General features: G+C 41.1%; 1 long non-coding RNA gene across 1 annotated transcript in view; it reads right to left on the minus strand.

Annotated features, from left to right (window-relative positions):
* Positions 1–6,129: 6,129 nt before the first annotated feature.
* Positions 6,130–11,987, minus strand: part of LOC117937845 — a 456,187-nt gene continuing 450,329 nt past the window's right edge. The window contains exon 3 of the long non-coding RNA XR_004655266.1: positions 6,130–6,478. This is a non-coding gene — a long non-coding RNA (uncharacterized LOC117937845). The remainder of the gene's footprint in view (positions 6,479–11,987) is intronic.

Here is an 11,987-nt window from a genome sequence, read left to right on the forward strand (position 1 = left end):
ATTAAAAAAACTGGATTCCTTTTATCCATTTTAACTGTGGTAAAACGAAGGTTACTATAGCTGCCACAATCTTTGAAGGAGCTACAACTTATGAATTCCACATTTCACATCTGCAGGCTGCACAAAAAGATAGACTTTGTGAGGACTCACAACCAAAAAGTTGCCTCTTAAGTGATTCTTGTGTGGGATCCCCTTGTGGTTGCATATCAGATCGCATCTGTATTCATTTCTAGTTTTCACATTTCTAGTTTATTTGTTGCACCTCCAGAGCCAGGGTTTTCAATTAGGATTTCCCTGAAAAGGTGGCAAATGTTCCAAGCTTTTGACAGCAAGCCTTGACTGCATATCACCCAGATTCTTTTCTTTCCATTTTGAAAAGAGGGAAAATAATGTCACATCGTGTTATATACAATGAGAACGAAAGGAAGAGCCAAACAGAGCGCAAGCACAAACAAGACAGAAATGAGGACAGGATGAGACAGAGACATAGACGAGGAGCAGGAAGGGATAGTGAAAGTCAGGAAAAAAGACGCAAAGGCATTGGCTTTGTCATGACAGTCTCCTCTCCCATGGCGGAGAAGATGTGTGTTCACATGCTCCGGTAGTCAGGCTGAAAAACCCGGGCCTGTTGCATTCACTCCAGCAGAGCAATAGCACTCATGGTTGCCTGGCTGGCAAAGAGCTTGTTATCCCCCCCCCCCCATCCCTTCATCTGTTTGCTCCTCTTCTTTCTTCCCACACCACAAGCATCTGTATTCTGTTTGCTTCAACGAGCCCTGGCGTTTCCTGGCCACCATGTAACAAGAAAACATACAGCGCCTTTTTTATTCTTCACGCAAGACACAGGTGAAGACAAACAGCACGGCCAAGAGCCCAGGTGGCATTTTCGTCAGGCGATGCGTCCTGATCCTAAAAATCAAAAGCAGCGCTGTCAAGACCAATGTGGTGCTCCCACGGTGCCTCAACCGTCCTGCCGGTGACAGAAGTAACTCCCCAATCTCAAGAAAAGGAAATGAACAGTGATAATCTAATGGACTCGATCAACCAACAAGTGTCAAATGGGAATACACAGGCACGCATGAGGAGCCGGGCAGACTGAATACACTGGGTAATGAATGCCGGTGGAAAACGCAGGTCTTCCTCTTATCGGGCATATTTCAAATGTTTCTCATTAACTCCTGGAGTTTCTACTCCACCCATTAAATGTTCTCTGTCTTTGTGTGAATGGGATTGTATGAGCCAAGAACACTTGCTGAGTCAGTGGGTGGAGGGCGAGCGGAACGAAATACATTACCAATATTCTTTTTTTCCCCCTCTAGAACAGAAAGGGAATTCAAAGTTAGGCATTTTTGTAAGGCCCAAAGTAAAAACAGACTTGAGAGGGGGAGCAGATTGTGTTCAAAAAGGGAAAACGAGGACAAATATTTGCTGTCAAGTGTGGAATACCTCAATTTGTTAAAATGAAGTTGTGTTAATGCATCCACATAATGGAATACACTTTCAGGAGTAACAGCATAATTAGAAAACTGCCTGTGTTGCTTGAGAACCAACGATGAAACTGCCAAAACTATTCTTTGCAAATTGTTGATTTCCCTTGTGGCCAGTGGTGACTGTTTGCTAAACACCTCACCCAAACAGCTACTGTCCAATTATAGCTTTGCAACAGTTATTAGGTGTGGCAGGCCTTCTCCACTTCTCGAAGTTTCAGTGACAAAGGTAATCTATATCTAAAAAGTCTTATTTTAGAATTTCCAAAAGCAAACAGACAAGAGCAAAAGTGTTTGGGAAGTAATTGATTAATGCGTGTTTGTCAGCTCGAATGTAATCCGCAAAGGTAAGCATGTGTGGCTAACTTCCAGGGCCAAGGACCATTTCATTCTTTTTTGAGGGGTATGCTACATTAAAGAAAGCCCATAAAAGCATGGCTGCTGTTTAGAAGATGCTTGGTGTTAATGAGTGTGTTTTGCAGTGAGTGCCTGGTAATGTTAGCACTTTTGTCCTTCTCAGATTTGGAGATAGCGTTACTTTTGCCAAACAAATTGCCTACACCAGAAAAAAAATGTTCTCCTGTCATGTCAAAAGTGAAACATCTTAAAATATCTTTTAAGATACAAACAATGAAGCCTAATTTTCACATCTGTCTTGCTTGTTCAAGTATGTAAGCTGAGCAGCCAAATTGCTTTGTTGGATTAAATAATCAGTGTTTTCTGATTATATTACTATATACTGTTAAATAATGTTAGGACTAACTCACACTGCAGCTTTTTCAACCAGATCATGGAGCTAACAATAGCAATTAGCTAACTAGCTAGTCATTTCAGCTAGCCAAGTCAATGGTGGAAAACTAGAAATGAGAAACCGGCTTTAGTTTAAAAAAAATCCCATTTGTTCAAATGAAAGAATTCCGAGAGCTAAATCTGCCATAGCTATCATTTTAAACTGCATATGTGCACTGTGACAAGCTTGACAGGCCTAGCAACAGTTACTGAGTGGGGACAGCAATTGCAAGAAAGCTTTCTTTAGCCTCTGATAGGCTACATTTTGAACAGTCAAAGGGCTGTGAAAGCTTTGTTGGCCAGTTTGATAAATGACAAGAAATGTACACATCTAAAAATTAAAGGTATTCCATGTACACACAGAAGAGGTAAACAAATAAGAGGAAGAAAAACTGTGATTAAATCCCATTCTCTGAAAAATGGGTGCAATCAGTATAATATGAAAAAAAGATAAGCAACAATGAGCTCTGTTGATTATCAATGTGACCAGAAAAAAAAAGTTTTTAGCAAAATAACAGATTTTTTGTTTGTTTTTATCCAGTCACCGTTTCCCTTTTTCACTTAATTTGTCTCTGTTTCTTCTAACTTGTAACACTTTGATTTCTCATGTGGAGACAAACCCCACATTTGAAATGAGAAAAGTTCTCCACTGGAGCAGAAGCAGAGCTCAGTCCAGAGTGGTACACGTTGATTAAGCTGATGGTGTGAGTGGCTAAGCCCTGTAAGCCTTTTTCAACAAAGTCCCCAGAGGGCTTTTTCCGTGGTTCGGGAGTGTGTTGGGGCCCCTCTGGCTTCAGCTGACAGCCCCCAACCCTCGCCACTCCTCAGTTCCCGGCAGCTGCCAGGGTGAAGAGAATACTCTGAGTGGACACACGGTGACAGGAGCTGATGTGGTCATTGGCGTCCGTCACAGCTTTCATTTCCTACGCTATGCCATTGATTCCCTGGACGGATGACATTAGTGACACTCTCTTTTAATCTGTTGCAAAGAACTTGACCTGTGGAGCACGTCTCCTGAGGATGAGAACAAACTCCAAATGGAAACTATCACCTTTTTTCCTGGCTTTTCCAGGGAAAACATCTCTCCCCAGCGACACTTCTGGATCTAGGGGTTGTTTTACTTTCACAGAAAGAGAATCCCAAGAGGGGGGTGGGCTGGGCTGACCGGAAAGGAGCAAATTGCAAAAAGGGAGGGGTTTTGAGATTAGTGCTTAGATATTAACAGTAAAAAAGACATACTGACACCATGACTCTACAGGGAGGCGTTGGCATATCATTTTCTCATAGATATCTGAAATCCAGGAGCGGCTTTAATTTGAGCTTGAGAAGAACGTTCTGCTTCCTCCGTGTGTTGTCAAAGCCGTTTGACATATTGTTTCAGGAGCGGGAACGGGAGGGTGTGCCGGTGTAGACACAAGCCTGCATTTGGCGAGCAAAATTAAAGGTCATTTTGAGAAAGTGAAAATTAATGTGAGCTATCAATTTCTGCCTTTAAAAAAAAGTGACATATTTCAGCCTGACACATTTTAATTAGGCCATCAATAGTATGGCAACAGTGGCTAATGGTGCAGAAGACACAACCAGGATAAGTTGCCCTCACTTTAACTGTTGTGGACACATTTAAATGGCATTTAAAGCGCTGTGTTGACACAAACAGATTTGTTAGACTGTTCATGCAAAATAACATGATTTATGCTGTCAATATGTGCTGATTCTGTTGGTACTGTTGGTAGAAAATAAAAATACATATTAATACACACCTATAGCCTCCTAATGTATCAATATCAAAACTGACTTGCAATGTAATTTGCACCCTTTGGATTCTGAGAGAAAATTGGGCCATCTGCACGGATCTAGGATACTGTAAGTGATTTAATTACGTTTCTTTTTTTTTGGGAGAAAAGCAAAACAGTCTTCCACTGGCAGATTAGGAGAAACCTTCTTCATTAGAGACACACTCTTTAAACTGTTCCTGCTTTTGTCCCCCCCCGCTCTCCCTCCCTCCTCTGCCCAGAGAATAAATAAGATAAGGGAGAGCAATGAACACATCCATCATTCAAAGTGGAAAAGGGTAATTTAGCTTGGCCCTCCTGACAGTTTTACAACTTTGCACGCTATTCTATTTTAATTGGCAATCATGAATTAACTGAATGAAAGCCCTGTTCACTGCCGATGTCTTTCTCATTGCAGCTTTTAATTGGGTTGACTTGATGAGTTCCTGAGATAAAACCAGACAATATATTCTCATGATTGGCAACTCGTTTGTTGCCATATAATTAGGCCGCAGACAAATCAAGCACACAACTATTTCCTCATCAGCCGGGCCTCATCCTTTCATAGTACAGTGAAGTGTTGCATAAGACATGATGGATATTTGGAGCAAGATTCGGACAGGCCTGTTGGTTCACACTGTAATCTGTCATTGTTCCGACTTGTCTCAAGCAATTATTGATCCTGAGGAAAGAGGACAAATGTTCAAGTTGTCACAAATCTGTTTTCTCACCCAAGCATGATCCATAATTTTATAGGAAAATGGAAAAATCAAATGCTTTGATGATTTTTGATGATTTGAATAATATGTAGGTCCGCTCCAACAGAGCAAATTCGTAATGATTAAAACAATCCCCGAGGCTTCTCAGACTCACCCTGCACTTTTACATTTAAGGTCAAATGTTCAAAGCTTTCCTCAATTCTCCCTCCATTTTAAAAACAGGGGGAAAAAAAGGAATTAAACATTAATGGGCTGATGAATAAATATTTTGTGTCTCCAGGACTCAGCACTTTCTCCCATTCCTGCAGCTGGTTTAATTAACTCCTCCTCAAGCCTTTTGTAAATTAACACATCTCTTTCGGTGTCCTTCGACATTGTTTTTGTTCTTCTTCTACTTTTTTATTTTTTTTTTTCGGTCAAAATGTGTTAGACAGATTTTTTGTGCAGCGATGTGCCGTGGAGGGACGCATAATTATTCGACCTCAGAGTCACAGTTTTAACTTATGGTGCAGACTTTTCCCTTCAGATGTAAGTCGAATCAGTTGCTTGAGGCTAGAGCGCACATACCAAAAAGTATGTGAATCACTTCAAAATATAACAATTGTATTTCTGATATTTAGAGTACTGCTCGCCTGGAGCTTGGGCTAAATTTTGGACAGTTCAGTATCTTGGTATATGAGTTTTTAATCAGTTTGTCTCAGTTGGATACTGATACCCTATGACTATTTCTCAGCCTTCTTGTACAGAGACACAGATGAGCTCCACAGGTCTATTGATGAGATTATTAAATATTCTCTTTATTACTTATCCCACAGACGGGAGGTTAGATGAAACACTCCAACTGCTTGGCCCTAAACTGTCAAAGCACAAGTGAAAACTATTTTAAAATGGTCAAATTTCAAATGGAAATGAATAGCTGCTAAGCCCCGCCTCCTTCAGTCACTGTTGCTACGCCTGTCAAGCTTACCATTCTAGCCCAGCTGTTGCCTGGGTTCAGAACTTTGTTTCAGCCCAGTCCAACGAGTTGACTGATTCATCATGACATGAAACAGCCGTTTCTTGGTTGAAAAAGAGCGCCATGGGTTGAGAACATTAATTAGCCAATCAGCACCACAGATGGGACTAACGCCGTTGTCAAGCTAGACGGCATGTCTTCTCAATATCACCCCATGTCATACTTTGTTTGTATACTTCACTGTGCTGCACTCGGGTAACAACCGTTTTTATTTTCCAATGCTTTTGTATCTAAGTGACTGATGGGAGCATCAATCTTTGACACTGGTCTAGTATTAAGCAAGATTGCTGCAGTCGGCAGGAGCGAAACAAGCTACAATGTAAATTAATAGGGCAATTCTACAACTGGTATTTACCGTCACAAAAGTGCTCGTTTTGCCACCTACTGGCACAGATTTATATTCTAAGTGAAAACATTATGAAAAGGATTTCTAAGGAGGTCGAACTTTCTGTTAAAGAGTAAGAACATCCGTGAAATTGCATGCTCTAAAGCAATCAGACTCCATGTAAATAAACAGTAATTTTAGCATTGTATTGTACACTTAAATCAAAGTCGACAAAGAAAATAAAACTATGAAAAGCAGTATTGGATTCTCTTTCCACTTTTCCAACCATCACAACTGTAGTTTTGATTGAAATAAACACAGTTTATCAATTTACATGCGAAAATGTGATGGCTCTATACACGCCAAACGTACTGTTTTTGGAGTCTTTTGGGTTTACTTGCGACATCAGAGCAGTTTCTGGTTCAATAGAAAGTTCTTAAAGAGGTTTTAAAAAGGCCTCTCTCTGTAGGGACCCTTTCCATAATGTTGTCAGACCCTTAAAAAAATAATAATCAATACCTTGCAGCCCGGTTTGTGGCTGCCCTTAAAGCATAATACTGGAGTAATTTCAAAGATTCCTGTCAGTCACACATAGGTGTGAATCCTGGGGGGGGGGGGGGGGGGGGGGGGGGGGGGGGGGGGGGGGGGGGGGGGGGGGGGGGGGGGGGGCATCAGTAGGCTGTTTAAGGCTATTATATTCAAATTGATATCGGATGAAGTTTTTCTTTTCTCAAATAGAAATGATGCTGAGAAATTAAGAAATTAGTCTGACAAAAAAAATTTGAGATGTTAGTGTAAAATAATGTGAATGTCAACTAACATCACATTATACTATGTAACAAACTTTTTCTACAGCTTGTTGAATAGAAATGCGTTATGTTGCGTTACGTGTGTGCACTGATATTATGTTTAATATTGTGTTTTGCTCAATATGATGTTAAGTGGCTGATCCGTGGGTTCACTGCAGTTAATATCCTCTGTCCCAGTCAAAAGGTAACATTTATGTGGAGGAAGCAAGATCATTTTATAATTATAATACGACCGCGTGGTGAACTCATGAATCAAACTCTTATTTAGACATCTGAGGTTAAAGATTTGTGTTGTTGTTTCCCAGATAAAATGACAGAGAAAAGAAAAATGGACATAATATCCTTTTTCAGTACACCAAATTGCCAAGTACAATAAGTCCTCATATCAACACAATTTGGTAACATCTTTATAAGAATAGGTGCTTATGGAAATACTAACGTCACTCTGTCACAGGCAAAAGAGACAGAAAGAACTGAGGAACAGGGAGACCAGGGACAGTCCGGTGTAGAGTCTCAGGTAAGTGTGTTGAGCTTAGTTAATATTTTTGGAGGTGTGTTGCTGTCTGGGTGAGCAGATGAGCTTTACCAGTAGCTCAAAAATTTACATTTTGATCATCCGATTTAGCAAGTTTTGCAAAAAAGTCTTTATATGGTCTTTCTATTTGGTTGGATGAGGTAGTTACTACATGTATGGAACACATACAGTATTTCTTTCCTTTTCATGAGTCAGACTGTTCTGAGATATTGAGAGTAGAGGAAATGTCAAAACCAGGGACAGATCCAGAGAGAACAGCGCAAGGAGATGATATTGCTAGCACCAGCACAGGTGCACTGTTTTTAGTTCAGATGTCAGTGACAGGCACAAAGCCAACCACATCCCCAGTGTATCGACAAACAGATACTTGCTAACAAATCCTTAGCATTTCAAGATAAATGGTACCAAGACTTTCCATGGCTACATTACAGCCCATCAGCCAAATGGGTCTTATGTTTTTACTGCAGCAAAGGTATGTTAAACCAGTCCTCTTTAGGTCATAGACCTGATGCTGCTTTCATCAGTACAGGATTTAGAAACTGGAGAAAAAAAACGTAGACAAATTTAGAAAACCTACCAGACCTCCCAAGCACATTGACATTATGTCACTTTGAGTCTACATCAGTCAAACCCAGTCAGTACCCAGTTATCAAGTGCATGGGGTAAACAGCAGCAGGTGGCAAGACATTGCTTGAGGGAAAATTTGAGTTAAGTGCAGCATGTTGCAAGGCAGGGACAATCTTTAAGAGGCCATACTGAAGAAAGTGATAATCTGTATCAGCTCCTGCAACTTAGAGCAGAAGAGGATGATCCCATTTTATTGAAATGGTTAACAGATCGCACCACTGCTCACACAAGCCCTGAATCACAAAATGAAATCCTGAGCATTATGGCCAATAAGAGAATCAAAGGCTATGCCAGTGACATAAGTTCCCCAAAGCTTGTCCAGTTTTCTGAGATAGTGGCTGGTACGGAGGATCTTTCTGGTGTTGAGCAGGAAAGTGTCTGTTTGCGCTGTGTGGACTCTGACCTTTTCCCACAAGAGCAGTTTATTGTGTTGTGCAGTGTATCAGAGCGTACAGGCCAGAGCCTTGCCAAGGTGGTAACTGATGTGCTGTCAAGACTCAATCTGCCCATGTCTGCTTTACGTGGGCAGAGCTATGACGGTGCCTCAAAGATGGCAGGAATGTACAGCAGTGCATAGGCAATAGTGAGGGAGCAGCAGCCATTAGCTTTCTTTGTGCATTGTGGCGCACACTGTGTCAATCTAATCACACAGGCTGGCTGCTCAGCCTCCCCAATAATCCGGGACTGCCTTTCTTGGGTCCACCAGTTAGTTGTGCTTTTTGGCCAGTAAGGGAAATTTAAAAGATTCTTTAAAAACATAATTACCTCTGAAAATGTACCCTTCAGGACTGTGTTGGGTCTCATACTTGCCTCTGCTGTTGTTGGAGAGCTTGAGTACCTTAACATTTCACTACAGAAGAAGAAGATCATCCAGACTGTCCCTGGAATGCAGACTGCAGTCGATTGTGTCCAAATTGACGAGACCTACAGTATGTTGAACTGTATGAGAAAGCTACAACATTGGTTAACGTTGTTGAATCAGTCGACTCTATTGAGACAACATATTCAAGGCGCTTTGCTGGCAAAGCAGTGGATCTTTACATGGCAGAGTTCAGTTTGGTGTCATCATTTCAACTAGTAAAGTCTAAAGACTCCTCAAAACTTAGAGGGTGTCCTTCTGACCGGGGTGTTAAGTGATACAATAAATGAGTACCGGAGTTGCATAGAGGTTCTTTGTCAGTACAGTTGCCCCTCTTTTGCCAGAAAAACCCCTGTAACAGCAGTGGAGAGGCAGCAGAGGCCCTGAGGGGAATACCAGTGATGGTGCAGGGATTATTTGATCAAGTTGAGGTCCTCGTCAGAATTTTGATGGTGGTGCCAGTGTCGTTATATGAAGCTGAGACGAGCTTCAGTGCATTGCAGAGACTAAAGACATAGCCAAGGGCGACAATGGCCCAAGACAGGCTTAACAGTCTGTTAGTCTGCAATGTGCACAAAGAAAGGCTGGAGAGCCTTTAATAAATAAACAACATATGCTATGAGTTTGTGGGCCCAGTGATACCAGGAAAAATACATTTGGTACTTTCATTTAGTGCCTATGTTGTCTTGTAAGTGTGCTTTATAGTTGTTTAGTGCCTGTCCCATCATGTAACTTTTTTATTTCTAGTTCAAGAGCAGTGACTATAGGCTAACACATTTATCTGTAACACAAGCATTGTATTTCTTTTATACGGGGACACCTTATTATAATGAAAATGCTGACTAAATTGACAAAACATATTCTTCTTTAAAACCATTTATTCATTTTTGAGTTGGTTACAATCAAGCCACAAAAATAGCTTAAAACGTTGACTTATTTTGAATAGGCTTTTTCTCTGTGTCCACATGACCTCTATAATAATTGTGGTTGTATTATTTGTGTCTCCTTCAAAAATAGTTTTTCAAAAATGTTATGTTTATTGTCCCTCCCCAACTGTTAGATGAGATCTACGCCCATGCAGTTACCTGCACACAAAAACATGGGAAAATAAGCTCCATGTTGAAAAACAAATTCACAGATTTACCCTTTTAAAAAATAGTTCTTTATGCTAATTATCCATGTAGGAAAAAAATGCTTCTATTGGCGTGATAGTCTTAGTATACCAATGCCAAAAAAATGCAAGACCAGACTTGTTTTCATACTTTTTGAAACCATTCCTTACACTATTGTGGTCTTGGTTTTGGAAAGGCTAAAAAAAAAATGTAACCTCGCCTCTTGGCGACTAGACTCCATCGCACAAATATTTATCTATATAGGGGTAGAGAAGCATCAGACCCCCAATGGAATCTAGACACCGATGGTGGCGACGAAGGAGCCCTAAGACCAGACCGAAGGAGGCTCCGGTCAGCTTGATGACTGGAGGTGGAGGGTTGCACTCTTTGCCTGCAACAACAGTTGAATAGCAATAGGGAGAAACTGTTTTTTTGAAGCAGGGCTGTGACTCTGTGATTGGCCCTTGCAATTTGTGTCATGATTCTGATTGGTTTAGCAGGAAGATGAACCCCTAATTTGAATTAGGTAGAGCACTGATTAAAAGTTATGTCTTCCTTCAATCAGGGGACTAGTTGCAAATATTCAACAGTGATGACATGTACATTAATTTGGATAAGCATCAAGAAAGCATCAATTAAAAGTCTTCCTAAAAGAATTTACGCTGAGCTACATATCTCACTGTTTACAGGCCCATTCACATTCAAAATGTGGAGAAATTGGTTGGAGAAAAAAGGAGATGTCACAATGGACGACAAGTGTCCGGCTTTTTCCCCACAAAATGCTGTCCTGGCTAAATGTGTCCTACTTGCAGTCATTTGGTGGGCTTTTTCCTGAATAACTCCCACTGTCAGTAAGAGTCCTCTTCATGCCTTATAATAGTTTTTTGCTTTGGCCTATGCTTGCCCCTTAGATGCTGCCCTGTCACATCTGCGGGCAAGTGATAAATGTGACGTTACTCCATCAGAGGATCATTAAATGTCAGGTCCTGCCGTGACAGCGGAACGTCATGGCAGAAAGTCAATGAAGAGGGGGAGGAGTTGTGCGAGTGGAGGAATTGCCTGGTGAAAAAGCCTGCTGGGAAGGATCAATGGCTCATCTAACACCCACATGCCCACTCCCAAACCAGGCAACACCACTCATACCACTCCCCGCCTGGCAATGAGTTTGTCCAGCTGCTCGGAATGAGTGTGCACAGTCACATGCAACACCTTGGGGTGATTTGTTGATGTATTACAATGTAGGATTGGTGACAAAATAAGGAAAGTTGACTTTGTACTCTCCTATACTTATATTCTGTGTTTTCAAAACGTCCACAGGTCTCTTATTGTAGATCCGCCAGGTCTCCTTTTGTAAACAAGGCATGAATAAACTCAATCTCAGTCTCTATCATAATAGGTATCCCGCTGTGATTTCAAATTCATCTGTTAATGTATACGATAATGAATACAAACAATTAATCTGACACATATTTATTATTTGTTCTTCTTGGCTATTGGTGATAAGAGAAAAAAAACAAGCCCCTTTTAAATTTCTAAATAACAAATGTGCCATTCATTAAAGCAGTTCCTACCTACAGTGGCACAGAGGGTCATATCACGCTCCCTGCATCTCCGAGGCGTAGACCGCTTCACCTGCTTCATCTGTCTGCAGGCCCTCCTCCACCTGAAGCTCCTTATCTAAAAAAAAAACAAGTAAAATGTGATAAACATAACGAAAGCTAGATTGCTCCGCCGTGCGCGCACACTTTACAATGTTGTCCAAGGATAATCTACACGTTATTTACTAAACACAAAATATTCTATGTTATTTAGGTTGCTGTCCAAATCTACTGATACTAGGATAAGGTGATTGCGCCGGTTCGTCCAGATGCTCTCCACATTGTTTTTACGTTGTTCTGCTTAGGTGGCTTGCAAAAAACGTATATTGGCGGGGAAAAC

The sequence above is a fragment of the Etheostoma cragini genome, chromosome 22 (genome assembly GCF_013103735.1).
Source record: "Etheostoma cragini isolate CJK2018 chromosome 22, CSU_Ecrag_1.0, whole genome shotgun sequence".
Classification (NCBI taxonomy): Eukaryota; Metazoa; Chordata; class Actinopteri; order Perciformes; family Percidae; genus Etheostoma; species Etheostoma cragini.